This window comes from Sinohyriopsis cumingii, chromosome 12 (genome assembly GCF_028554795.1).
Source record: "Sinohyriopsis cumingii isolate HCF-2022 chromosome 12, ASM2855479v2, whole genome shotgun sequence".
NCBI lineage: Eukaryota > Metazoa > Mollusca > Bivalvia > Unionida > Unionidae > Sinohyriopsis > Sinohyriopsis cumingii.
Genome location: NC_142972.1, coordinates 50474432 through 50501306, shown reverse-complemented (window position 1 = coordinate 50501306; position 26875 = coordinate 50474432). Strand labels below are relative to the sequence as shown.

Below are 26875 nucleotides of genomic sequence, written 5' to 3'. Positions count from 1 at the left end.
TACAAATGCTTAATATCACTGATTGACTCTGATTTATCGTTATGTTAAGGATGCTATGCTTGTGTTCATTACAATATTATCAGTAAGATATTGTTTGTTTGTGTAGTATTAGGTGTTGTTAATTTACTATGTAATGCGATATTGAAATAACATCTGTTTGATAAATATGCAGTCTCTTCTTATGAGGATGAATATATCCTAAATAATGTATGCACACACGCTGTACATTTATCCAAGCAACAATTAATAATCTTCGTACTGTCTGGAACAAGCTCCAAAACACAATAAGTAGGTTTTTAAATATTCATCTGCAAATAACTAATTTTACAAATTATAAGACGGAGATCAAACGTTACCTTATCCATACACTCATCTATATATTTAAATAAAATGGAAAATTGTAGATGAGTGAGTTAATTTTAAACCAAAATAAAGTGGCAATCAATATTCAAGGATGGGGCGGTTTTTATCATGCGAGCTTATAGCTTGTCGAAGTCAAGAAATGCAAACTTGATTGCAGAAATCAACATAAAATGCAGAATAAAAATTGGTTACTCTGTCCTTAATGGGCACAAACATGCAAAACTAAACTTTGCACAAGCTTCATATATAATTTGCTATACGCACAAGGTTCATTTTCTGAAAATTCATACTTTTCATTCTTACTCGTTATGACAAAAGTTATGAAAACCGATCATTTCTCCCGATCCGTCTTTAACAGACCAACACGCTGCCATCCCCCTGAACAAATAGCGGATGTGATATCATTTGAGACGCTGTGTACACACCGGCATTATTGAAAATGCACTCAAGCGTTCTATTAGTTGGCTGTGCTTGAATGTTTAAATTACGGAGACTGTCAGTGATGACAGTGATGTGGATGACATTCCCGAAGTAGAATATTCCATTAACATCCAACCTTACATGTATGAACCCGAGAGACCGGAGAGAGATACGTGTGACAAACGTGAACAGGACTAGTCAGATTATGTCAATGGCAATGATCTGGAGACTCCTGTGTATTATTGTCGGCCTGGTTTAAAAGAAGCACAGTTGCTCGAAAACGCAAATATCATTTATAAACTACTTTTAATTTTAAATATAAAATTGAATAGCAGTACAAAATGTAGTTGAATAAATGGGATAGACGGTTCGAATTTTGTGCCGATCAAGATTTTTTAAATAAATCCATTTTCTGTTACAGTTTTCTTCTTCTTTCAATGTCTGTCAAGACAATGATTAAAAAAAGAAAATTGCAGATCAGAGGGAGAGTCTTTCTTGCCAACTTTATGGGGACTGGAAATTGGTTATCATTTTATATAGCCTGGATTTATCCAACAGGTATTAATTTAGACTTGTACATGTCATAATTGGATGCATGTTCGTCAAAGAAATGGACATTTAAAATATAAAACAGGCAATAAATTTTCAAATAATTTTAACACTGTTCCTCACGCAGGTGCTTGCGTAGTAAATGATGTGCTAATGCCCTACCAAGAGGAGAATATTTGTTGCCAATCTCGGTCAATCTTGGAAGAGCTAACTGAAGAATGTTCCTCCGCCTGCATCACAAACCACGAGGGATTCATTGCAAACTGATAGAACACACATGTCTTAGAAATTTCATTTTATGAGTACGTTCAAGAAAATGGTAGATTAAGGCAGAACGACCAGATCCATACGCGAGTAATAATCTTGCAGCAACGACAAAAACAAAATATATCTACTGAAAAAATTGAAAACCTGTGTATAATCCTTTTTATGAACATGTATTTAATCACACACTTTGGTAAGTTTGATTTAACACCAATAACGTTTGCAAATGAAAATGACAACTTTAGGACGAATTCAGCTGAATTGTGTGTGTGTGTGTGTGTGTTTGTGTGTTTGTGAGACAGAGATTGCAAGAGAGCACTCAGCACATTACTCTCCCACCTCGTCCAATGCACCATAAACCAATATGTTAAAAAAATACATACGATGTATATAGTGATTGTATTGGTGTGAAATTATGTGTAATAGCTATACTATTTAGTAAACTGTACTTTTTCCTTTCAGAGTCTACCGACACATAGCATATAGAGGATTTGTCCTCTGGGTGTGGACGATACATGGTAAAAGAAATAGAACGATATTACCATCATGTGTAGTGAGCACGATTCGCAAGACCTCCTCATCTGAAAGCATCTGAAACCTGACTGAAGAATCTGAAAACAAATGACATTTCTAGAAATGAGTTTGACTATATGTGTCATAGAAAAGTAATAAGTCAGAAGCTACTGAGGTTCTCAACTTTATTGGATCAACTTGCACTTTCATGTATTGAAACATTGACGATGTTCCTGAGTTATTGAGTACGTATCTAGAACCAAATTCTTTCTGTATGAAGAGGCTACAGCTGGTGGTGGAGGGTTCATTTAATGGACCCTAGCTTCATGTGCTGTGTATAGTGTATGCTTCTCGCCGCATTACAACCTCCTCTATCCGTGTTTGGACATGATCTGAAAATATGAGCTTTATTACAATCATATAGCTAGTTAGCAGTGTCATACATTTTTCTAAGGAAAAGAAAATGTAAGTCTTCCAAAAAGAGCAGTGATCCAAATGCTTTATACAGCGTGTAATTTTTCTACTTCTTTTGCTGAAAGCAAATTTGTTAAAAGCAGATTTTACATTAAAATAAGTGATTCTAGTTTTTGTATGTATACATGTTAAGCAGTTATTCGTTTTCGGTTGGGACAATATTCAACTTTGTATGAAGAATAGTTAATAAACATTGCCCACATGATTTAACCTGTGTTATACTGCTCACCATAATTATGTTTGACCTTTACTTTATCTCTACTGGATAACCATGTATAGCCTTAGGAAAAGAGAGTCTATGTTGTGTTATCCCATCCCTGACTAGAGCTGGAGCTCTTAATGAGTTTTCATTGAAGTGTAATGCGACGAGGCAGAGTCTGTAAAAACAAAAATAATAACCCTTAGCTTTAAATAATGTTTCTAGACATATATACATCATTATCTTACTGTCACTTATGAGTTATATTGTCCCAATACCTTTAATTTTATATGGCATGGCTTGATAGTAAATAAAATCAACATGAAACTAGATATTTTTATCCTGCTTTCATCTGATCATAAAAGTAATGTCTTCATGTTATGGCAAAAAAGCAGATGGTGTTGTGGAAGGACTCTAGTCTAAATGTCTGTTCTGCAAGTGACAGCTTCTGTATTTCTTTGAGAAGTAGTCTTCCACATACAATTATTTCTAACCCCCTCCCCGTAAGCCTTGCTGCCTATAATGAAATGTAAAGTACACACTATCAGTACTTTTTTGGCTAATGTATGCTGATATGTATGCATGATGAATAAATACAATGCCTCAGTATTAAACATTATATGGGTGTGATATATGCTGCATAATAAAATGTAGTTCAGTATCATGCAACGTTTGGTTTATTACATCCACGTGAAGGTAATAAAATCATTGTTAAAGTTGATAAATGACAGTTCAATAGGATTTAATAAATGGTATTTTTAAGACAAGACAGAAATAATTACATCAATATTTACATTGAGTTATCAAATATCCGTCGTATCAAGGAGAGATGCTGTAAGCTGTTATATGTTTGCAACATTTAAAAGTTAACATTATCAATACATTGTACAACAAAAACTAACCTTGCCTCACTTGCTCCAGTTTCTTGTCACCGTAATTGAAACACTTGAGAAACAAGCCTTCATGACCCTTCTGGACATCTGATATGTGGTTCAAGATACTGGTCTTGTCCACCAACTCACCACTGCCCTGGTTTCTAGCGGTACACAAATACATGTGGTTGCCGATGGACTGTGCCCAGTGTGCTTGAATATTAGTACGTTTCAGCTTCCCCACTGCTTGCAGCCTTTTCATGACACATAACAGAAATGGGGTTAAATAAACGTAGCTGCAAAATAATATGGCATAACTGATACAACACTATGCTATGGTCAAAAGCATGTTTATAACAACCTAAAATATGAAATGCGGCTTAGTGACGATGACCAGCTTAGGGTGAGCGTGATTACATGATTCTTGCAATGACCAAACATGTACGGAATATCATGAAATGATTGTATGGATTTATGATGACTTAATGCAGCCTATAGGAAAATGTGTGTATCTGTTGCTTGGAAATACTCTTATTACTTTAGACTAAATATGCAAAACTTTATTGTTTTGCATGCTTTAACTGCGGTAAAAAATGAAATATGTATGCATTTGTAATTAGTGTGTCACAAAACACTATGTCTTGAATCAGTGCATACACACATTAAATACAGCGTACCAGGATCCCAGATTCCTTTTATACTCGGGAGAGAAAACAAATATTTGGTACATTGACTAATGAAGATTTCTGACACATCTTTACTTTTTGCCATATTTCATACATCAAGACCAGTGGTGGATCCCTTCCTGTAGTGTCCACGGGTATTTCCTGACCTGACTATGGCGATCTGTTACCAGATCAGATATATAATTTCCCTCTTCCCGCATGAACTGCAGACAGCGTGTTAAACCTTCAAAATCCATGGCATAAGAATTCATGACCTCTTTGCACTGAAATATAGTATTATGATTTGTATGTTTTGTGTGTAATAGTGTTTCTAAAGCAGGAACACGATTATAAATAAATATATATCTGATTATGTACTCACTAAGTTTCCTTAATGTACGAGTTCAAACAAGAGAATTCATTTTAAAAACTCTATTACAAAAGCACATAGCTTCACATGTTTGATGTCCACAACGTTGGATGTCTGGACATTCATCAAAGTATATCTGCAATATTTGGCAGTGTGGACTGGGAAGGACCACCTGGCATCTCCACCCAGCTTCAGCAACTGTCCCGTGGCCCACACCTCATCTAGGTAGAGCTGCTGTCTATACTCCCGTAGTGAAAATGTTGCAGTCACAATATAGGATGACTGGATGGTATTGTGCGAGCCTATATTCATCCCAACCATTACAGCATGACTCAGAAAGTTAAAGGTATTCACTGGACTCTTGCCACAGAACAAACCACTGCATGCGATAATTAAATTTCTAGATGGCACGAAATGATGCAGTGGTTGACTTGCCCAATTTCCATTATAGCCACACAGACGGTAAGTCTTGAAGGCACAAATGACTTCCAGTATTTAACTTCTGATGCTGCAAATTTGTCTGTGATTATATATATATATATATATATATATATATATATATATATATATATATATATATATATATATATATATATAGTGCAAGAGATGAGGTGGGCTGCATTTACGGAGTTAAAAAAAAGAAAACATGATTATTTGATTCCAGTTGTGTTCTGTTTTCTTATATGGACAAAAGTTCATTAAGACACAGGGGTTAAAAAAGAGATAATGTTATAGAAGGATGAACGCAGTGAAGAAATGGAGAGTATCATTACTGGTGTTACAAGCACACATACACTTATAATAGTTACAACTAAGCTGTATGATGTTTGAGTGCTCACTGAAAATCTTTCCAAGGGTACATATTATCGTACACACTTAGCTATCAAAAAGATACAGGAGTTTGTCTGGGTCTTCATGTGCAATTGACCCTTACGGTAGCTGACTTGTGTTGGTGCTTTGGTTTCATCACTCACCCCATACTGTGACTGCAATAACACTTTTGTAAAGGTCTGATCCACACTCTTCACATGATTGACCACATCTGGAATCTCAGCCATGATCTGAGAAGAAAACAAAATACAAATAAAAAGTGTTAATATTTTCCCACATTCTCCAAACTGGGGGACAAACAGAAATTTCAATGGACAAAGTAACACCACATAAATTAAGACTATTTAATTATAAATTCCACCTTAAATAGATGTAATCATTCCTGCCGTTGATGTAACGTTAAACCTTGAAAAAAATACAATAGCTGATGTCAAGGACTTTATATGGAACTATGTCGACTACCACAGACCATAATATTTTCTTTGCAAGATGCTTTGTAATACTGATATTCATTGCAATATTGCGAGCATCAGCATAGATTTGGACTGATCGTGTTTTATCTACCAGATAAGCAGTAAAATAAAATGCTTATTGCCTCAAGCTTTCTTCTCTTCTGCATAGCTCTGATCCATAACCTACCATGTATACGACTCGTAGGCGTGCTTCGTGTCATCTGTATTGTTGTCGGAGTAGAAATATCAAAAGAGTAGGCACTGCATCAGGTTTCAAACGCATACGTTTTGTCTCAAACCCAATACTTAGCGCGAGTCTTGGGTCTTTTGAGAAGTATTCAGGCTCGAAATATCTCTGGCACAATCTGGTGTGTTGATTTGGCATACAGCTTTCTATCTTTAATGTGATCGCCCATACAGATGTCTTTTTAGAGGTCTTTTGAAATATAAAAAAAAAACTTTTCACCTTCCCGCAACTGATAATATTCACACAATTTAGAGCAGCGCATTGAACCATCTCCTTTCTACTTATACTTCTTTGCACAAACTGAATATGACTCTTCCACCGTACTCGTCTCAAATTACGTTACATCCTGTTTTTATGCAAGGCAGCTAACACATTCGGGGCTTGTTATTTCCGTTTGATCTCGGAATACAGAACAGATTTTGCATGAAATGTTTGTGCAAATACTATAGATACAGAGGGAAAAAAAATAGTCGAGACAGATTATATACACAAAGTAGTAAATATCCATCCATTAACTAAAATTGTACAGGTAGGGCCTTTTGTCGCCTTTAAGATTATAAATGCCATATTGTAACGGCTAGCACATACGACATCTCTTTGATGATTATATTATTTCACTAATAATGTTCACTATATCAGTTCAATTAAGCTAACTTGCTTTTTGTGCCAAACTGTCATAAATCGAACATTTTAGAGCTTATGTTGGAGATGTTTTCAAAACACTCTATGTCTTAATTGTAGTCCAACAGTATTTCATATATCTACTGAAAATGAAGACATCGTCTACATATGTATTTGCCCAAATGTTATGAACTTGGAGCATAGTATTATTATGACACTGATATATAAATGAACAATATTTACAATGACGTAACATCATTAGCCAAACTGCATTTACACCGCTAGCAATATTGTTACATCCCTGTAACAGGATTTGACCCGGATAGATGCCTGGATTAAATGACAACACAAACACAACGTGATGAAATATGGAAGCTTATGAAATGAAATAAAATAAATAAATATAGATTCTCTTCTAAACATACAGTGTGATTCTTTCAAATATTTGTTATATTTGAACTAATTTGTGACTTTGCCAAACGTTATGATGCATAACTTCCTACAATCATTCAAAAATGGGGACATAAATGTGATTCATATATTCAAACATTGTATACACAAAATACTGTAATACCATGATGCGATACATATAATCTCATGTAATACAGGTACGACTCATATCATCTCCTGCTAATAGGCTTAACTTCATTGCACTCAAATGTACTCAATTGAGGCAAACGTAATCAACAGTAATAAACATAATAATTGTATCAAACATATGACTAATCACTCATATTGACATATATACATCACGTACGATTCATAACCACAAATGACTCATTTAAATACTAGTAAACGTTGTAAACAAGACATATTGACCTAGTTGACATGTCCATTGTCAAACCTCACTACTTCTGAATTCTAGGGTTAGCCACACTTGTATTAGCCACACACACCCTTCATGGGTCCACCATGCGCACGAGTTTACAGATCAAGGACATCGGTATGGCATTGATGGTTCCACATGCTTCCGTCCCCATACAGACAGACATACAAACAGCCAAACCGACAGCCTGTAACACCAGCGCACAGCAAAAAAACTCAAACTGGTCTTAGTAACAGGTACGAAATTAAAATTTATAAACATATGCTACTAAATTAAACTCGTCATAGCAACTTATAACAGTTCAAAAGTTAAGATCGTCTCAAATTCGCGTAGTGATAAAGAAAACAATTCACGCTTCGTCATTAAAACTGAATATGCTTCACATATTTGCAAATCAAATAAAATGTAACACGTCACCATGTGGCAGCAGACTGTAGTGGAGAGAATACACTCCTTGACAAGATCCCAAAAGACCAATGTGTCAATTATAACAAAAACTTGCCTTGCATCTGCACCAAAATGAATATTAACAAGGGTATAATACCCGTGCATACCGTGTTTTGATTGTATCTCTTGCCGAAAGCGATCTACGACGAGATGCATTTTAGCTCTGTCACTTAACTAGTAAAAAACAATTATCCACCCCAGGTAACGTTGTACGCATTTACAACGAAAATGAACAAATCGTTCTAAGACGAAACCGAGTTATATCTTGCCGGATTCGTTGACAATCCCTAAACCAAATGTACAGTAATGATATTTTTCACATGTATATATAAAAAACAATATTTATTTGATGCTTCATAAAAGAAACATTTGTCAAACAGGTATATTTTATTGCATCGTCTAAATGGCTTATTCATAATTATATTTTGCAAAAGATTGTGTCATTCGTTTCTCTTGCACATAATTTTAAATGTACAATATTCAATATGGTTGAATCAAATGAAAATATAGTAGGTCTCTCTCGGTATTATTCCATATCATTCATTACAAATTATCCATTGTTTCTCCATTGAGCATGTAATTTAGTAATAAACCACTTTGTGAAAAATTATTTGTAAATTGTAATAAATCTTCAATTAGTTCCAGATTATCGTTTTTTAATCTTTTGCACTATGAAAAACCGAACATGCTACAGTATGACGAACTAACGAACAAACTTGTCTCAAATCCTAAAGGCCACTATGTGAAGATTGATAGCGACAAGGGAAAAATGAATATGTCTAGCATGATGAATCTGTATGGCTAGACGTGATTGCCAATGTATCTAGAATTGACTGACATAAATGGTATTTAGTCATAAAGAAGACACATCGTTGTTTGGTCAGTTTAAGACGGAATGCGAACACAGAGAAATTAATTGACACGGTTTGCGTGCCTTGCATGTCTTGACTCGTACAGTAACATTGTAATGATTGGATTGTAGGCGGAAAACGTGATATATGGAGTCTGTCTAGACGCAACGTCTTGTAATATTAAATGCTTTTACGTGAACTTTGATATGACTGTCACTTCCGTTATCCTTTTAAGCAATTGCCAATAGTAAGACTATATGTTTTAATGAGTTTCGACAAATTGATAATTTTAGTAAACAGCCTGGTATTTTGTTACTGAAAGTTTCAACTCCGGTCACAATCTACTGACTTACACTTAAATAACAGGATTATTTAAACTCAACAAACATTCAATTTTCCAAACATTTTAATGTTTTTAAGAAACATATAAAAACAGAGTGAAAAAATCATAATTAACTTAGATTATTTGAAGTCCTAAAAGACCATAAATTGTACTATCAACCTGACACTAGTCCTGAAACTCTCCAAATTCATTCCTTATGACGATACAAATAAGTTGATGTTCTATTTGACTAGCGACACTGAAAAAGCAATGTTATGCAATTTACAGACAGGAAGGCAATGGGGATTAACAAACTCTCGGACAACATCATACATATTTCCATCCGACAGAATCCACTAAGTGTCTCTGTTTACTCCCAAATTTTATTTGACAACACCTGAGTGGAAAAACAGCAATTTGAATCATTAGTTCAGTTCGGCAGGGTACTGAACATTCTTATAACTATTAATAAACATTGTCATGTCGACATAACTATGGCATTTAACAGCGATAAAGAATTGTACAGAACTCAATTAGGACACTTTTGCCAGCTTTATCTATATCCTAGCCATAATGATCGTTGAAAAAAGCTGCAGTGTTTAGGTACTTGCTCATTCACTGGTATATCGACCATGAAAGCATTTTGTCATTCGTTTATCTTATGTATTTGCGCAGGAGAAATAATTTCTACTAAAGCTACCTCCCAGTGAGCATTGTGATTCAATTATATGACTTGGATTACGTAGACTGTGTGATAACATAGGGTAGTATTAAAAAACATGACAGTGCCAATAAGTAATGGTAAATGACTTTGGTATTCATAAGTTTTGGTTTAAGGAGTATTATTTTCCAAATGTTCCAAAAGAGGATTTACTGTTGTAGGTATTTGTTGTGGTGGCTGACGTTGGCAGTAAGAGAACTTTTGCTGACGTTGTTACTTTCATGGTATAATTCAAAGAAGCATTTGGAATGAAATAACATTATAACTGCTGCGTAAACTTGTACACAATTGTTTTTTTTTTACTTTGTTGAAAACATAAATATCCAATATGTCTGCTAATCCTTGTATACCACCAAATTCCGCAGAGGATGTTTTTGTTGTCCTCAAAGATTCAGGGGCCCCGAGTGGCCGAGTGGTCTAAAGCGCTCACCGTTCCGGATCACTGCCATCTCACCTCTGTCTGCGTGGGTTCGAGTCCAAGGCTCGGCTAGCGTGGGTAAGTGGAACAGCCTGCCGGTAGCTTCTCGTGGGTCGGTGGTTTTTCCCTGGGTTTTCTAGGGTTCTTCCTCCACCAGTTATACTGGCCTCCAGGTATAGCCTATCTTGTGCTGAAAAATGGCGTTAAACCCTAGAAAAACTAGAACAACAACTAAACTCAAAGATTCAAACATGAAATGAGAAATGGGTATTGAATGTTTGCTTGAGTGACGCGAATTTGAGCACGCTGTGAATCTGATCCGATCAAAGGAACTTCGTATAGGTGTGTATGATTGCCATGAATTATGATGATATTGATCGACATATATGCACTCATGTATGGACAGATTCCCAGAATTAAAAAGACCTTATTAGTGGTTATGTGACTGCTGGAATGACTTTCCATTCTTATCACACACATTGCGTTCTTGTTGAATGATTTGCAGGTCTTCATCCACATGTATCAAATGAAAATGTGTTGACTGCCCTGCCAAGACTAAATAAATCTCTCAGCGACACCTGTTCAATAGCATGGCGTTTTCCTCCTCTTTAAACACCAGGTGCATATAATAACGAGCAAGCTTGTTTCAGAGTGGGTCTGACGGATGTTTTGTCAAGTAATTTTATATGTAACGATGAGAGATTTCTGTCGCAGCAGATTCTAATCCAATCATGCGTGTTTTGTTATTATGTACTGCTTGTATGACTTGTACGATTCGTGATAATCATTCTAGTCTTAACTATGTGATCGGTGATATTCATTTGCATATTCAACAGGAATAAGCTTTTTACGCGGAAAAGCGTATAAGACACCGTGTGTACCTGGATCTACTGGTAGTAATCAAGACCAGATTAGTGGTGAACGTGCATTATTATTATTACGTTTTAGTACATCAGCGACGGTTGCTAAATATAATTGTGCAGTCTCCCCTGCGCAATCATGTGTACGAGGCAAATAATAATTGAACATGGGCGTGACAATATAGGGACATATTTATTATTGTTCTTGTTGTTGTACGGTCTAACTCCATTTTTCAGCACACGATAGGCTATGCATGGCGGCCAGTATTAATGGTGGAGGAAGAACCCGGGAAAACCTCGGAAAGAACCACGACCCACGAGAATTTACTGGCAAGCTTTCTCATATACTCACATTAGCCGAATCCACGAATCGTACGCAAGCAGACAGGTGAGATGGCAGTGATCCGTAACGGAGAACGCTTTAGACCACTCGGCCACTCGGGGCCCCGGATATATTTATCTGACCATGCGATTATATTTTGTGCGGATATGATGGAATATGCTGGTGAATATGAACTGTATTTGTTTGTGTCACTATCAAGCATACATAAGAATTTAACAGGATGAATAGGTACATGGCACAATGGAATTTAAACGTTAAAGGTCTTTATCGTGTACAATAGGAATTTATCAAAAAGTCTGATTTTGTATGGAGTTTGTACAGTACTGACTAGTTACTGAAAGAATGGTGTACATTTCGAAGAATTACTCTGTGTTGAGAGAATAATTCGAAATTGAAAGCGCCGAGAACATTCCACTTATTGTTTGCAGACTGTTACGTATACGGATCTTGTTTCTAGAAATTCACATGCAACTGTTGATCTATTTTGTCAAACACAAGTTTCCTAATTATACCTTTATCTCAATAGCTATGTTTGACATGATACAATGAATTCATTGCGAACAGTGATAGAGAGTGAGAGAGAAAGATAGTAAAAATACAATCGTAAAAGCATAATATTCTGTTCTTCCAAACTAGGATTAGACGAAGAGGGACATTAATTACTCGAGTTTTAATCGAAAAAAGTACACATTTGATACACCTATGCATATACCAATTGATTATAAGGAATTTTTCAAAGCACCCTCAGAGACATGTACAATCGTGAGTAAAAAATATATGTTTGATATAAATACTCACACATACAAAGAGATGTGTCGTCGGAACCTTTAGTAATAAAAACACATACAATCCCAAAGTGCTCAGGACAAAAATATCAAGAATGTGTACCTGGAACCTGTGAGTCATTGTATTTACTCCTCTGTCTTCTTGACACTATGAAGAATACAGTTATACATTGTACTGTTGTTGCTTTGATTAACGAACCGTTGATACCTAACTTTGCCTGACCATGTGAAAAATCAGTCACCTTTTAACATACTCCGTTCCATAGCCTTTCTGATATCTGATCAATATAGATGTGTTGAAATGGAACCAATCACCGCATCAAAATGACGCCTAAATTACGCAAATGTTTCGCTGTATAAAGCAGTTCGAAATCGAGGGCTTTGCTTATAACATTTATGCATTTTGTTATCAAGCTTACATCGAATAACTGTATAGGAAAAGTAAAATGAAGTCGATTCCTTCGAGATATTTTCTAAACTGATAACTAGTAGATAAATTCGACAAATCTATTTTAACAAGCACACTCCAACAGTTAAAGCGTTGTCGAATTTGATCGCTTGATAAGGGTAGAAGATTCATTCCGATTTAATCTCAAGGTGCAATTCTATATCAACTCATCCTGAACACTTAGAGAAGTTTTAATGAGATCAGCAAACAATTATCTGGTCAGAAAAAAGTTATTTAACGCTCATTATTAGTGATAAATCAATTGTTTAAACAAAGCAAAATTTGTCTTGATCGTCAGTTTCAGACTAATTTAGAATTTCCTTAGCATTATCTTGTACCGTTGCATACCACTTTAATTCCTCTCTTTGTTACCACCAATCTCTTGCTTCCTTTATTTTCTTAAAATATGGATCTTATTCCAATTAATCTCGTCTGACACCATAAGATAAACTTATTTCCAATATGTACATGGTATTTGAATGTTTCAAACTACTGATTAAAATTGCAACATGTTGCTGACAACTAAATTGATATGACCAAAACGTTATGAGATCAACGGTCTTTTAGATCTAATGAATATATATGAAAAACAAGAAATACCAATAAAAATATATTCAATCGCGTTTAATATGCATTAAAACATCAAAAGAAAGTCAAGTTGGACAAACGTGCATATTGTTTACTAACTGAAATGTTTGAATGTAATGCGATAAGTTTGAGCATCAATTCATTGGCATTAGTGCTTTTATTTTGCCACCAAAGTAGTAAGCTAAAAGATACAATAATGCAGTACACAGTACTTGTATAATGAGGTCTTTGCACTAAACGTCTATGCATGCAGCTTTTAACAAAATTAATATTCAATCCAACGGCGGAAGTTTAAGCTATGTCAAATACATTTAGAGACATCTAGAGACATTCAAATAAAATTTTCAAGTGCAATAACATTTGCATACAGTAATTAAATTAATGTACATTTTACACTTTTTTGTTTCGATATGCAAATCAGTACATCTATCTACCTATTGTAACAATATAACCTTGTGCGATTTGGGATTTACAACACAACACTTTGGAGTGTGATACAAATACAATGTTTAATGACGAATGACTTGAATCAGAAAAGAATTATGATTAATACGTGCGTATAATATCCGAATATTGGCTCAGTTACCATAATCCGCACGAACTAAATAATGAAAATAAACATAAATGACCTTACACAGCCCGAGGATACGTAGTGAATGATTCACAGTGATTTCACTTCGATTGAATGTTGTATTTTACTCAGATAGTAAAACTGTGATATTTTACTCACAGTAAAACTATAAGTAGTTAATGGGGATCTTATAGGGTCTATGGGATTTATCATTACAAACACCCTTGGGAACATATAGGGTCTATGTAAATTTAACATGGAGAAAAATCGTGGGAACATATAGGGTCTATGGGAATTAACATGGCCAAAAACCCTGGGACAATATAGGGTCTATGTAAATTTAACATGGACATAAACCCTTGGGACTGTATAGGGTCTATGTAAAATTGAAACAGGGAGGGTCTCTATTTTTTTTTTAAAAAAATAAAAAAAATAAAATAAAAAAAGGGGTAGGCAATTCAAAGACTATCTCTTTTCGAGAAATATGGCTGGCCCTGAAAAGGGCCTTTGGGTTTTCTTCTTCTTCTTCTTCTAATTTCTTCTTTTCCTCCACCAAGTTCTTATTTTATCTCCTACACTCTTCTTCTCTTTCTTTTTTTTCTTCTCCTCCTCTTCTTTCTTCTTCTCTTCCTCCTCTTCTTTCTTCCTCTTTTCATTTTCTTCTTCTTTTTCAATCTTTTCGTTCCATTTGCTTATTCTTATTCTTTCCTCTTCATCCTCCTTCTCCTCCTTGATCTCTTTCATGACACCACTAATCTTGTCCTTTGCTTTCCTTAAGTTATTAATTTCCATCTTCACACGATGGGGACTATAGGAATAATGGTCTTCAACCAGTCTTAATAGCATCTGTTCCATTATTCCTAAGTTGTCTAAAACGTCTTGCAAGGTTTGAATTTTGTCGATTTGGTTTGACGCCATCTTCTTTTTATTCTTTGCAGAATGGTTTGAACAAAGAACACTGTGAGTTCTTATAGTGAAAGCGCGGACGTGAAGGAAAACATCCCCCTAAAAAACATAAAATTGATCTTACCTAGATCATGACCCAACAACGCGCGGACGTGAAGGAAAACATCCCCACTTTTCTCATTTCATATAATATAAACCTCAACTATACTCTCCACATACGCTAAGAATCAATAAATAAACCCATAATCTACTATTCACACAAACTTACTTCATCATTTACAAACACAAACACACAATCACATACACTCCCACTATTAATAAAGAGTTAGTGTTTATTTTCACACTACTCTACCTACACACACACTGGCAAATCGATCGTTATTTCTTTTCTAGAGTATTGGGGTAGCCCTGAAAAGGGCTGTTTTGTTTGGAACTTCATGGACACCTGGTTAATGGTGGCACCTTCCAGGCCTGGCGCCACATACGCATCTTATCCCCCAGTTACTTTTTACCTTTTGGGGGGAGAGAGCAGAGGCAGGATATGTCGCTTCAGAATCCCAATTTTCGCTCTCTGGGATTTTGAAATTTTTTCTTCTCTCCTTTTCCTCCTCCTCTTCTTTGTTTCTTCTTTCCTCTTTATATCTTCTTTCTTCTTCTTCTTCTATATATCTTCTCTCCTCCTCTTCTTTGTTTCTTCTTTCCTCCTCTCTTATCCTTCCCTTCTCGACAATGGCTTCCGCGGCCAGTTCATTTAATATGCGCCTGGCATATTCCAGATGCACATGAAGCTCCAACAGTTTCTCAAGTCTCGTGTTCATTTTTTGGTGTTGATCAATCAACAAGGGTAACTGGACTGCCGAACGAGTTTCAATTTATACTGAAAGCGCGGACGTGATGGAAAACATCCCCCTAATAACATAAAATTCATCTTACCTAGATCATGACCAAAAAAACAACAACGCGCGGACCTAAAAGAAACACTCACTCACTTTTTATGCTACCCATCACTATTTTAAAATTTTTTTATAAATCACTTCAATAGACTATCCACATACGCAAAGCAATTCAATCTAACTCCAAATATACACCTCAAACACTAAGAAAAGATATCATTTTAATCTACTATCCACACCAACTTACTTGAGCTCTTACAAACACAAACACACCAACACATACACTTTCACTATCAATAAAGAGTTAGTGTTTATTTTCACACTACTCTACCTACACACACACTGGCAAATCGATCGTTACTTCTTTTCTAGAGTATTGGGGTAGCCCTGAAAAGGGCTGTTTTTTTATTTGCTATGGCATTCTTTTTTAGTTTCTAAGAATGCGATGTCCTCTGAGGATAGACTTTCTGGCGATAGGTCTGCTTCTTCGGAAAGAGAAGAAGAACTCTTTGGTGTCGATACGGCAATCGACAAAGCCTCTGTCAGGTTCAGGTTGCTGCTGCTGTTGTTGCTGTTTTTGAAGTCTGTACTTCTCTGTCCATTCTTCTTTCTCCCTGTTCACTTCTTCTCTGAAGAGCTCTTCTATCAGGTCTTCAGTGATTTTTAACATTCTCACATTCTCTATTTCTTCTGGCTTCGGTATCAGACTGTGTCTGACCCTATGCAAATTCACGTAGGCTTCGTTGAGCTTAGCTAGTTTGGAGCACATCTTCGTAGGAGGATGAGTCGACAATGGATGGTTAGACTGGAAACAACCCCGGTTCTTAAAGTGAAAGCGCGGACGTGAAGGAAAACATCCCCCACACGGTTTTCGATTCGCAACGTTCAGTGATTGTCATGAGAGGGATAGTAAGAAATGAAAGAGCATCAATTCAACATTCTTATAGCTAAACAAAAGACAAAAGCATTTTTTCAAAACACGACATTTTTTATTCAAAAATCACTTAACACTAAACAACAACTCTAACATTTTTTAACAATAATCCAACACTATAACATCAAACCATTTTTTTTCAAATCACTAACATTTTTTCTCAATGGACAATCTACTTTAAACAAGGCTGACAACGTTGTGAATGAAATTGTGATTTCCACTGTTGGAAATCATTAGGCCATTGATGGACACTACGTTTCCTAGCTTGAGACAAAAGATAAGCATAATGGTCACAAAACCATCGATCTACTTTCACATCATTTCTAGAAGAAGAACGAGGATCAAAATGAGTCACTAAATGTTCTAAGGAATAGCCCAGGCTGCGATGATGCAGAAAATACACACAATATTGTCCACACACCAAGGAATCTGTGCCTTGTAATTTCACGTTATTGAATCGGGTGGTTTGAGCATTTCTTCTCATAAAGTCGATGATATCGTCTTCCAAAGGGGGCAATCCGTACGAATCGAAATATTCCACACATCCTTCTTGAGGAAAGTAGACGGCTACCCAGTGGGTTCCTGGGAGATGACTGTCGTCCGTGTTGATCACGTAAGCTTGATGGTCTTTAGGTTTGCGATGAGGGAGTTCATCTTTAGCACAGACGACAGGATTCCAAGAAGCCGTATACGAACTGTGGTTCAAAAGGTAATAAAGTTCCCAGGTATCCATTGATTTGTGTTTGTTTTGTTCTTCACAGGTAATAATAAGTCGTCAATTCGATCCTGACTTTTTGCTTGAAAATGTCTGACGAATAAACGGTTATTCGTTCTGTTTCCTCACTCTGATTCAGGAGAGCTTCGATACGATGGATCTCTTGAGTGGTTAATGGTGGACAAGAATGTTCACGCAAGTCTTTATACCACTGGTGCAACACGTCTTTGTTCGATATGAGACTCCAAGCTTCGTCCAGATACTCGTCCAATTTTTCTTCTTGACTCAACATCAGGCATTTATCGTGTTGAATTTGACTGGGATGATCGTTTTGACATCCACAGCAATTTTTCTTGATCAATTCCGTCATTTTGTCGACCAAGTGTTTGGCAAAACAGGAGACTAAATGGGCTTCTTGTTCTGGCCATCTCGATTTCATCATGATCACTTCTTCTTCCACAGTCTCCTCACATTTCATGTCCCAAGTTTCTTCACTAGGTAAAGAGGGATAACAGTCTTCCATGACTTCTAATAATCTAGAATGACTTCTCTCAAACTGTTGATTTCTATGGTATTATCGAATTCTGCATACAGGATGACGTTCACTGTTGCTGGTAGTTTATCTGCAAACTGAAGTTCCACACGAATCTGGCCAGATTTTATAGGGTGGAAATGTCTCTCGTCGCTGCCTTGGTCTGGAGTGAAATCGAAAGCCCACAAAGCATAGCCTCCTGCATATTCGTTGTACTCAATGCCGTGACTGGTGTTGGTTCCTAACTGGCCGGTAGCTTCGTACAGGGACAAGTACGATCTCAAGTAATTCCCGTCACCAAATTTAGGTTCGAAAGGTCGGGTACACAAGGTCTTGCCATCACGACTGACTTCGATTTTCTTTACGTTGAAGTGTTGAAAGTTGAAAGGATTTTGAGCGAAGGCTCCGTTGAAGGCTGAATTCGAGACCATACCAAGGATTAAACGTTTGGGTAACTGTCCTTGGAACAGATGATCTTCGGTCATGGAATGCTGTCCAGCAGGAATGGTGAAGGTTTTCACTTCTACGCGTCGTATGGGATACTTGGCGGTCGTTCTGCTCAACGTTTGACTGATGTCGTTACCCACTTTGGGTAACACTTCCACGCGTCGTACGTAGAGTTTGGCCTCTAAAATTGTGCTTTTAGGATTGCCAGTCTTAGTAGCATCAGCATCAGCCAACAAATGGAAAGCGGTACTGCTACGATTCAGTCTCAAGCGAAGATTGACCCCGTTTAGCAAATATTTCTCTTGCAACCACATGTCCAAATGCAAACGATCCATCAGTTCTAAACTCTTTTCTTTTAGGATTTTGCTTCGTCTTGCCTCAAAGCCGTCATTGTCAGTTGCGTCAAACTTGCCCGCTTCGTCATCTACCCACAGCACACAGGCATTGAGATGACTTGTCTTGGCATCTGTTCCGTACGTCAAGAGATTTTCCAGGTAGGCACGGTAAGGGTAAGTATCCATGCTGCTGCTGACCAGTTTGTTGTTCAAGTACAAGTCCACTGAGCTGAACAAGGAATGCATGAAATTGTTGACGGGAGCTATATTCTCAGTGTCTGTTACTTCACCATTATCCTTATCTAGAACTTTGACTTTCAAGTACAAGTAACTGCTATTCAGATCGATGTAATCTTCGGGCTGTCCCTTGATTTCAAACTCGATGGGAGCGGAATCGGTCAGTGAGGAGACGGGGTGAAATTCCACCCACTGGGATTCTTGCATGGTCATCATGGTGGGGGGCATGGCAAACAGATCCAGTTCCGTCTTGGAACAAGCGCAAGACTCTCGGTGCATCATTTTGTTCTGTTCTTTCTCAATAATCGAAAACGTCTAAGTCTCGAACGGTTCTTCTTTTCTTGGCTTTTCTCGCTTGAAGTCTGGTGAAAGGGTGTTTTCTTCTTCGTCGTCTCTTTCTACCTTCTCCTTGCTGAATGCCTGACTCGGTAGCGTGCAGGGCATTTATAGGTGTGTCTCGTCGGCCTAAAATGTCTTTGCCCGTTTGCAGCAAGACATTTTTGCCTGCCCTCATGAAGGCTTCTTTAGGGTTTTGTTTGTCGATGATGACATTTTGGAGAAATTCTTTGCCTTGCGTCAGTGCCGCATCTTTCAAGGCGTGCAATCCGCGTGTCACCATCGGTTTCAACACTGGGGCCACCGAACGAAAGGCCGATTTTAACATGTCTCCTAAACCGTGTCCTCGCTGTCGAGCCACCCCTTGGTACACTGGATACATGACTTACTTACGAGTCGTGAGAGAACCGTTTTCGAAAATGGAGTTTCACCGTGACTTTTCCTTTGGTGAATGGAATATTTTGTCCCAGATCTCCTTTTATAGTAATGTTGACCGTGTCCAAATACGACTTGCTGACCGGCAAATAGTGAGGATGGACAAATTCGCGGTGGACGTGGTAAGTGTTTCCACCTTCCTCGTCAGCGTTCGTGGCAGAATCCACTTTGAAAGGAATGACACGCAGTAACGGCACGGAGGTGTGGCCCACCACGTTGTACTCCACCACATCGGAATACACAAAGATCAAATTCAGTCCTTGGTTCAGTTCTACCGGGGTACGAAAATACTGGCCAAACGTCACGTTGTCAGAAATGATGGGTAATTCGCCTTTCTCTTTTTCTACTTTCTTCCTCATCTCCATGTCCCCGCCCAACATGTCAAACAATTCAGGACAAAATACAATGGACACGATTTTAGGCCGCTCAAATTTCATCAAGAAGCGACGAGCTACTTTGTGGTACTCTATGGTGACACTTTTGTTCTTGACAATCTCAAAAGCTTTCCCAAACACGCCATTAAACCTGGAGGCTATGGCGCTGACCAAATGATGACCACTGAAATAATAGCCTGGGAGAATGGACAAGTGGTAGGTGGTCGTTTTAGTTTTGTCATCATAGTCTTTAATGTCAGATATGGTTCTCTTATCCAACTCCTGTTGCAATTGCTCGTCATGAACTTCCACCTTAAACCAATTTTGCTGGGCAATGACATTGAGGACTTGGGTCGGGTGAATCATTTCTACTAAAGCCACTTCCCAATGGGCTTCGTAATCTAAGGGGATGGCTTGAGGTAATTTGGCCGTGTAACAGCACAACGTGTTGTGGGGAAACACCTCCATGGAACTGTCACTGGGTAAGGTTAAGTAAAATTGATTTTGGTGACTCATAATTCTAGAGTTCTGTGGCTGTCCGAGGGGATATTACTGGACGTCAGAGGTGTGTCTCCGCCCAAAATGGGGTTCTGGTTGTGGTTGTTGGAGTGGTGACTGGCACTGGCACTGGACACAACGTTCCCGTTCGAGGAGAATTTCAGGGAGGGATTGGGAAGCAGGTAACCGATGCAACTGCTCAATAAAATGGTCCACAATTGTTTGTCTCCTTGTTGCAAACTCAAATTGGCGATGGCTGCCCCGATGACACAATACACCACGAAGATTTGGCAGAAAAAGACGATTTGCGTTTTAGGCACACGTTCTCCACACCACACCCACAAGGGTTGTTTTTGTAAATCTTGCACAGAAGAACTAGGGGAAGGAGGAGTGGTCGACGTAGCTGCGTCTGCTGCTGTGTGAAAGGGCATGATGGTCACTTCTTCTTTTTATAGTCGATGACTTGCGAAGAGTCGATCCAAGAATCGAAACTGGGTGGATATCCTTTCCAACGTACTTTGACTTCTTTGACACGTCGTTTGCCCACTTTACGGGTTCTGCGTTCGAGAATGCTTTCGATGTCGTACACGTCGTCTTCTTTTTTGGTGACACGTTGTAACTCGGGCAAATAAAACGTTCCTTTGAGTACTTCTCCGTTCATGTCTTCCAATTTATAGACGGCAGGATGACGGCCATGTACTCGTCCAGTGACGCGAAACAATTCGGTTGTCCAGTTAGGTAAGTAACTTTTGTCGAAAGTGCGTTTGGTTTTGCCAATGCGCACCCAATCTCCTACGGTCAACTCTCCACTTTTCTTGGGGACAGCCCTCGTCGGGGACGTACCGAACAGACGCTCAAACACCAACACTTCATTGTCGGGAGTCACGTCTTGCGGGGCACGTCCGATGCTTCGATGGTAAGATTGGTTGTACGCTTGCACCAGGTGCGGTAAGATGTCGATGTACTTCAGAGTGTGGTGATGCGTAAAATATTTCCACATGCGTTCTTTCAAAGTGCGTTGAAAACGCTCCACGATGCTGGCTTTGGTTTCGGGATTCTCGGTGGTAAAAAAATGAATGTCACGTTTCTTTAATTCTTTTTGGAAAGCTTGGTTCAGAAATTCGGTGCCTTTGTCCGTTTGCCATCGAAGAGGGTGACCGCCACTTTGTTTCAACACTCGTTGCAGGGCTCGCACTAACTCGCAGCTGGATTTGGAAGTCAAGGGCACGACCCAGGCAAATTTGGAAAAGACGTCGATGACACAAAACAGATATTTGTAGCCACGATTGTAGCTGGCCAAATGAGAGACATCGGCTAAATCGGCTTGCCATTGATGATCGATGCCTTCCACTCGGGTGCGACTTCTGGCAAACTTGCGTCGAATGGGTTTGTGCAAAGTGTAGGTAGCTTGTTCTTGTAACCATCGTTGCACTTGAGGTAAACGGAGACTTTTCAGTCGCGTTTTGGCAGCACGATACAATTTTTGAACTCCTGCGTAACCTGCAGGATGCGAGGGATCGTAGTAAATGCTAGCTAAGACTTTTTCCATTTTTTTGTGTTGATTGGTGTCTTAATAAGGCACCCACTCTTGGAAGAGGCTACTCTTTTTCTCTTGGGGTATTTTCTTGGATTGCAAGGCTTTGCGTGTGCGACCGGCAATAGGTGTCGAAGAGGAGGATGTCTGAGCAGGGGATATCGGTTCTTGTTTCACTTCTGTCTTCACTTTCTTTTTCTCTTGTGAGGAAGAAGGGGTGGCCATCATCTTTTTAATCCATCCAATTCTGGAGGTAGGTGGTGTTGTTAACTTGCGTACTTTTTCTGGTGGAGTTTGAAACCCTTCTTCTTCTTCTTCTTTTCCTTTTTCTGTCTTGACCACTGGTACCGGTACTGGTACTGGTACTGGTGATGGTGCTGGACTTTTCATCAAGGTCTTCAAATCTTTCAAAGTGGGTAGAGCTGTTTCGTCTAAAGCTTTCTGGTGAAAGAGTTGCAGTCGTTGCAAGAGTTGACCGTACTTTTGCGATTTTTCTGTTTCGGACAAATCTTGGCGATCCATCAAGGATTGCAATTCGTGTTGTAACTGGGACATCTCGCTCAAATGGGGATTGGGAGGTAAATGCGGGGTGCGTTGTTCTTGCCACCGATGGTATTCCATCCATCGTTTGTAAGGCACTAAAGCTAGTTTTCGTCCTTCCATGGGGTTGTCAGGGGTCGATTCTGAGATCTTGGAACTTCCGAGGCCTTTTTATCTTGCTCCCACCAGTCCTCCCAACATGGTTCCCAAGACTCCTTTCAGTATGGGGCCTAACAAGAGAGGTAAAATGCCTCCACGTTGGACCAACATCTTCTTTTTTTGACGAATGGGAATTTTCTTTTGAACCATTTGGCGAAGAACGTGACGATGTTTGCCTAAGCATTGTTTCTGGTGTTTGGACAAAGGGATCGTGCCTTTCAAAACGTTCAAACAACATTCGCACACGGTATCGATGACCTCTTTGGAGGCCGTTTGAATGAGTTTTTTTCGTAGGGGTGAAGAAGCTTTGGACAGGACAGATAACAGGTCCCCATGTTTAGCTAAACGTGGTGGCAGTCCTTTCCTTTTCTTTCCTTGGGGTTTTCTGGAGGGTGACATTTTTTGCTTGTGGGTTCCGGGACATTCACCGAACAGACACTAACGTCGATGACTTAACGCACGCCCTTTTATCTTTTTTTTGGGACTATCGCTTTGTCATAAAGGTGACAATGTTTTTCCCAAAATCACCAAGGAATCCTCCCCTTTGTTGACGCCTCTTTTTCTTGGAACGACTGTGTCTTTTCTTAGGGTAATGTCGATGCTTGGCTAAGCGCTTTGTCGGATGACGCGTCTGCCTTTGTCTCTTTCTTTTGTGGCTTCTTGGAGGTGACATCTTTTTTACAAGTTCACTGATACCCCGACTTGGTCACAGGCTCTTTTTATACTGGAACGCGTCGCCACTGATTGTCTTTACGTTTTATCAGTTTGAGGACAGGCATGACACGTCGTGCAGGGGTACGCAACGGACTAAATCGAGCCAGTTCTTGCTTGGACAAATCCAGTAAACTTTGTAACATGCCCGATCTTTCTTGGACTTTGATTTTGGGAGAAGGTACTTTGTGAGCAGCAGCCACTGCCACTAAATTGGAGGGTCCTGCCACTGGGGAAGTTCTTTTGGGGGTCATCAACGGAGATGTTCTTGGTGTGATCAACGTCTCCAAGTACTCTTCAGTTCTGGGTGTCATCAACGGAGAAGTGGATGAACGTGAGGATGCCGGAGACGCAGTCACTGCCGTGGCAGGTCGTGGTTTGCGAGTGTAAGGTTGCGTCCTGGCCGAAGTGCCTCTCTTGCGACTAGTTTTCTTCTGTGGACTTTTCTTTTTCTGGGGACTTTTTCTCCGTTTCTTTTTCTGGGGGCTTCTTTTCTTTTTCCGGGGTGGTAGTGTCTGGTAAGAGGAGGGTCCTGCCACTGGAGAAGTTATTCTTCTTGGGGACCTGGTCTTTTTCTTTTTCTTCTTGGGGCTTCGTTGGACTTTTGTCTTGGGGATAACTTTGGGGGCATTAGGATCCCATCTTAAGAGTGAGCGAATGATGACCCCTCCTAGAGTACCGCTCCCTCCAGGTTTCAAAATGATTTGTTTTTTGGTTTGAGTGTCGATGCGGGGATCGGCCAGTTGGACCAAAGCGACTTTGTTTCGATCGAAAAAGCGTTTGGTTTGATGAGGAATCTGAATGATTCCTTGGAGTAATTGACGTGCCGTCACCGTGAACCATCGTAAGACTTCTTTGAGACTAGCTTCTAAGACACGGGCTCGTGTTTGTGGATCTTTTTCTCGACTGATGCCATACAAGGCACGAATCAATTTGACGGGAAGATGCGACTGAAGGGACGTCATGTTCACACTGTGTGAGACAGACGAAAAAGGGTCTGAGGTTTTTATAGATTTTTTGATGGGGAGTGAAATGAAGTCGAGGACGGAGACGTGTACAGGACAGGCCCTCCGTCTTGGCACCAGTGGTGAAACAAGTGGGTACGAAATCGCAAATCCTCGGGGGTCGTAGGTTTCAAATCGACGAGTAAATAGGCGTGTGGCGTTTGAGTGGCATCGTCGTACGCCTGAGTCAGCCAAGGCGTTCCTAACTGTTTGGCTAAGACTTGCACTTGCGATTTATCTCGAGGGCTTTTAAACAAGACCACGTAATGCGCATTGAGACTGATGGTGCGATGGGCTTTACTTTGTTGAAACAAATTTTGGGTGATGTAAATGACACTGGCATTACGGTGATGCTCTTTGCGCGTGAACCACAATTTAATTTCTTCTTCTTCTTCTCCTAACATGTCGTCGAAAATGACCAAATGGGTTTGACGGGAGTCAGAGACGAATGCCTTCCACAAACACGATGGAATCGCCTTGACTTTCTCGCAAGAGGCTGTACGCCGATTGCCACTCTTTGTAACACCACACGATCCGTTGAGGTGGCCGATCGATCAAATGATGTTTATGTTCGATCAAACGTTTGACGAATTCGGTTTTGCCTGAGCCGCTAGGTCCAGCAATGAGCATGTTAAAGGGATGGCGAAGATACAAAGCCTCCCAACTGGCACGATCTAAGTGTTCGTCGATGACTTTGACAGTAGAGGAAGAGGGAGCAGAGACAGCAGAGGTAGCAATGGTGTGAGAAATGTCACTTGTGACACGAAAACGAACAAGACAAGAGTTTATATACTTTTTCAGAACACGTTTATTGAATGTTTTTTTTATCAAACATGAATACGAAAGACAAAAATACATAAAAGCCAAAGGCTTAAGTACAAGGATAAAAGGCACATGATAACGATGAACGTGGAATAAACACAAGTGTCTGTACAACAATCACATCTTTTGGGTAATGTTCTAACCAGTTCAACAGGGGGTAAGGTCACACAAGTGTCCTCCCGAAAGGGTCTTTCAGGTCTGTCCACGACAGTCCTGTCCTGGGTGACGGGTTCTTCTGGCACCGTCACTAACACGGGTTGAAAAGTAACTTTTTTCCTTGAACAACTCTCGTGCATACTGGGCCACTTCTTGGGTCCAAGCCTCAAAATCCCATTCTTTCCAGGCACGGACATCTGTCCAATGGGGATGTAAGTCACAAGCTACACACACATCGTCATACACGTCTTGGGTAGCTAAAAGTTGACGAATCTTTTTTTCCCGTAGAGGTCGAGAAGTATCCAGATGAAAACGCAAGGCTTTGAGCAAAAGGAGTTTTTCGTGACCATTTAAGGCCATGGAGGTGGTAAGTACTGATCGTAAAGAGTCCACAAAGAATCGGCTGGTAAACGAAATCCCAAAAAACAAGTCACTAAGACACACACCACTTGTCGTCCCAAATTGAATGGATACAGTTCTTGTAATAATCGATGGTAATGATCCACGGTTTGAATATGGTCATTGAGTTCCTTCCACGGAATCTGTTGGATTACATACGACATAAGTCGTGGCATGGCAGCCTGTTTTTATAGTCTCTTTGTTTCGGAAACAATACACGTACTTTCTAGCCAGAGATCTTCGTTCTCCAGTAGGGAATCTAAATCTTGCATACTGTAACCGAAACTTCAGAGTTCGTTTAGAAGTTTCCTCTTCCTCTAAGTAGATTCCACGTAAAATATGTTGATAATCCTTTAACTCGTCTTCCTCAATGTATTGCTGTAGGTGAATCTCGAAGTAACCAAAATAATGAACATTTCGATCATTCACTAACTCAAAGTGTTGAACAAGGTCTGACCACTGAAACAATTTCTGACGAATCAGTTCTCTTATACCATTCAGGTACCAGTGGTTAAAGATCTGGTGACGTAACGGATGCAATTGTTCTTTACGTTTGACTTGTATTTTCACCAGCTCTCGGTAAATGCGTTCTCTCAACTCCACAGGCAAGCCACGAATGTTCTCTAGCAAAGTATCCATGAATAGGTCATTCTAAATCCTCTTTGGTCTGACACAAGAAATGTACTGTTTGCACAAACATGGTTTCACTTCAGTGTCAAATTTAAATCGTTGAGTCACTAATCTACACATTACAATTCGTTCAGAAGTTTCCTCTTTCACTAAGTTGACATTGTGTTCAAGATGTTGGTAATTCGTTAACTCTTCCTCTGGAATTCGATGCAGTACGTTTACAATGATGTAGGTAGAATCGTCCATACCAAACCAATC

General features: G+C 39.1%; 1 long non-coding RNA gene across 1 annotated transcript; it reads right to left on the bottom strand.

Annotated features, from left to right (window-relative positions):
* Window positions 1-2248: 2248 nt before the first annotated feature.
* On the bottom strand, window positions 2249-5156 carry LOC149786427 (uncharacterized). Its single transcript, XR_016425201.1, has 2 exons — window positions 3685-5156; window positions 2249-2501 (listed from the first exon to the last, which is right to left on the bottom strand). It is a non-coding gene; the product is annotated as an uncharacterized LOC149786427 (long non-coding RNA).
* Window positions 5157-26875: the final 21719 nt, after the last annotated feature.